A 3,884-nucleotide genomic window follows, 5' to 3' on the forward strand; every position below is an offset into this window, starting at 1 on the left:
TCCATGGTTCCCTCCTTCCCTGCCTGACAGAGGTGGTTTCTGCTTTTTTTTTCCTGAATTTCTGAGTTGCACTCGTGAACCCCATGGGAAAAATTCTTGATTTGAATGAAGAACATAAAAACGTGGTCAGCATACTGGCCCTGTTTTTTTTTTTTCTCAATGCAATTGGTCCCAGGAGGTGACTGGCTAACTGACCTAAGTGCACTGGAGACTGCACATCTCAGCCAGCCCCATGTCTGAGTCTCCCCTAAGGACTTGACAGGTCAGCAGGGAGCTGCAAAGACTCAGGCGGGAGGCTGGGCCCAGACTGTTCTGGGAGCTGGAGAGAGAAGAGCAAGGGTGTTAGAACGAATGGAGAGAGGAATGGCAGGAGGGTCTGGGTTCTGTCATTTTGTGCAGGAAAGGGACAGGCTCATGCTTTCTTCACAAAATTCCATGTCCTTTCTGTAACAAAGTTCAAACATGGTCAAGCAAGTGACAGATGTCAGGGCAGGAAAGCACTACTAGGGACCAGAAAGAAGTCCGAGGGACAAGGAGGACAGCACATGATAGAGGGGACTGCTCACCTCATGGCAGCTTGGAAGCAGGAAGACAGAAAAGATCTAGCGACGAGACACACCTTTCATATGATCCTCCACCAACCTGGCCCCAACTCCTGCTTTCTACCATCCCTCAATAATGCCATCAAATTACGACTCCATCAGTAACTAGTGAATTGGTTAGGACAGAGCCCTCATCAGCCAATCACCTGCCAATGACTAGACCCACCAGTTGGGGACCAAGCTCTCAACATTTAGAGGATGCTTCATACCCAAGCCATAATAGGCCACCTGGGAAGAAAAGCACAGCCAGATCCCCAGCACAATGCCTGACCTTAGCGGGGCTCTTGCTTCCCTGGGTATATCTCTTGGGAAGCCTGATAAGGAAGGAAGTCTGTGCTTACCTCTGAAACCATCATCTTTTGGGTGGATTCCTGGAAATTTTATTACAAAGGCAGGCAAACGGCAAACTGTGCAGGTGGCCTGGGTGACAACAAGAAGCCCCGTTTTGTCCCCTGACCTCTTTCCACATCCCTTCTGTGTACCTTTGCACACCTGCCAGGGCGCGTAAGGGTCCCATAGAAGGGTCTGCCTCGCTCCCATACAATGCACAGACTGGCGCAGGAAAAGGACAAGGCCAGGAGCCAGGAGCGCTAAGGCTTGATGCTTGCTCTACTGTAGTATTTAGACTCTGAATTTCCAAGGCTCCCTAGCCCCATAGAAGGCTCTGGAAGAAAGTAAGGTTCGAGCAGGGCCAGGACAGTCAGGTTTAGGTGTTCTTGCCCTGAGCAGCCGAGATCAGCTTCTGAACGGAGCCCAATTAGCCCCACTCATGAATGCTGCATGTGGTGCTGACTTTCTTCTGCACCCGTCCTCCCTTCAGCAAAGCCCTTTGCTCCCCGGGACGTAATTACAATATCTGGCCCAGTTTAATGAAGGCAAAAAATATTCCACACTTGTGTTTTGCTTCTCCGGGGTGGGAAAGGGCTGGGAAGGCGGGTCAGGAGGAAGGGCTATGGGAGAGGAGAGAGTGAGAAACCTTCCCATCATTTCTGGTGAGTGCCTCAGCTCCTGCTCTGCTCACACAGGCTTCTCACGGAATGGCTGCTCTGCCACGGCAGCCAGAGCAGACATGTGCTTCAGAAACACTGATGCCTAAGAGCTGTGCCCGCTTGGCTCTGAAAATGAAGTTGACATCATGTCAGCTAGAAGTCAGGATTTCATCTCACACAGCTCATTCAGCTGGGAGTCCACAGCCCGGGAGACAGGCTAACATACTGGGGGGGAGGGGGGAGCAGGATGGTGCTTTCTCAGCTCAGCCTCTCGGCTTTCCTTCCCTTCTTGTTCCCTTGACCTGCACCTATCACATCACATTTTCCTACAGCCACGATTGTAATGAGCCCAAATAAACCACTAAGAAAGCAAACATCCCCAAGCTGCTTGACAATTTCAAAGATATTAAAGCTGGAAAGTTAATGCGAGGTGAAGCTGGTAAGATGGGAGGTTAAGGAGACAGCTCTGTGGCTAAGACCACCGGCTACTCTTCCAGAGGACCTGGAGTTTGGTTCTCAGCACCCACATAGCGGCTCAAAACCACTGTAACTCCTGTCTCGGGGAATCTGATGCTTTCTTCTGTGCTTCCTGGACAGGCTAACACCCATGCACATAAAGGAATAACTTTTTTTTTTTTAATTGGTAAGGTGATCTAGGAGGCAGAAGGCAAAGCAGTAGACAATGGCTTGCCTGTCTTTGCCTTTTGAATCTTTTTATTACACATTGATCCCAAATTCAAATAGCAAATGAGAAGGGGGTCTGGAAAGTGAGAGTCAACCCGGTGGACCACAGATCGTTTTCTATTATGCTCTAAAGAATACTGGTGATTTAAAGATGTATAGTTCTATGGACGGATGTCAAGGCTGAGCCAGGCCTGTGGTCCCACAAACTCCAGAGACAGACAAGAGGATCATCCACTAGTCGGAGGGCAGTGTCGTCTCTGTAGTGAATCCCAACCCAGGAGCACTGCACAGTGGGAGTCCGTCTCAACTAGTAAGAACGACCATCTTTGCTTGTTTTTTCTACATAAAATCTCACCATGTAGCCCTGGTTGCCCTGGAACTCACTCTGTAGACCAGGCTGACCTGGAACTCACAGAGATCTGCCTACCTTTGCCTCCCAAATGCTGGAATTAAAGGTGGGTGCCACCACCCTGCAATAAGAACGACTGTCAAGGTTCAAAGCTGAACATGGTACATGGCTGTTCGAAGTCACATAAACACAAGAATCTCTGGGTTAGGGTTTATGTTTCAAAACTGACTGCCAAAAACAATCCAATTCTCCACTAATAGAATGACATAGCATGGTGCTGTGGGAACTCCTTCAGCCAGTAGTCTTTAAAATACCAGCCCACGTGGGCATGGACTTTTATACTATAAATGCCGAAGTAAAGTGCACACTCACTCTTTCAGCTTCTGGATTCAGTTCCTGTTCCCCATTCATGCAGAGGACTGTGATCTGTGAGTCTACCCCTAAATAAGTAACCTTTATCATACTCAATTCTGAGCTAGTGTGGGATTATTTTATAGCATCCATCACCATTTGGTGCCCACATGATTTCCAACTCCATGCCTACCAGGTGGACCAGCTTAAAAGGCCCAAAATGTCCACAGCCCAGAAGGTGTCCCACCCCCACCTTCCTGGCTTGATTTCACCTACTAAGTAGTTTTTTGCCAAAACCCCACCACAGTGGAGCTACCACGTGGTGGGCTCACACACACTGAGGCTTGGGTAGGAGAAGCAATTCCCAAAGGTATGAGGAAACACCAAAATGCCAAATGTTTTAATTGTGGTAGAATAGGACATCTGAGAAGGGATTGTAGACAAGGAATTCCTAGAAATAATGTCTCCCCTGGGAATGGCAAAAATAGAAGGTCTCAATCGATCTTCTGGAATATGTAGGTATGACAAAAGCTGGCATTAGACCAATGAATGTAGATCAACATAAGACAGACAACGCAACCTGGTAGTATCGGGAAACTCCTTGGGGTGACCTCACGCCGGTCCCCATGTCAAATGTGGTCCAGTCATTCCCAGTCACTGAGGAAAACATGTCTCACCAGGAAAATTAAAAAATCCAGTGCCTACTGTAAAAAGCCATACTGTTCTGGATGATAGAATAGACATGGAGGATGAATCAAAAACTCCAATAGGAAATAGGAAACGTATATTTTGGCAGACTTCTATAAATGGTCAAAGACCAAAGCTAAGAGAGCATATAAATAACATTGCAATTGAGGGATTACTGGATACAGGTGCAGATGTGACTATCATTACTCCAGAATCTTGGCA

Source organism: Chionomys nivalis, chromosome 5 (genome assembly GCF_950005125.1).
Source record: "Chionomys nivalis chromosome 5, mChiNiv1.1, whole genome shotgun sequence".
In the NCBI taxonomy this organism is placed as follows: domain Eukaryota; kingdom Metazoa; phylum Chordata; class Mammalia; order Rodentia; family Cricetidae; genus Chionomys; species Chionomys nivalis.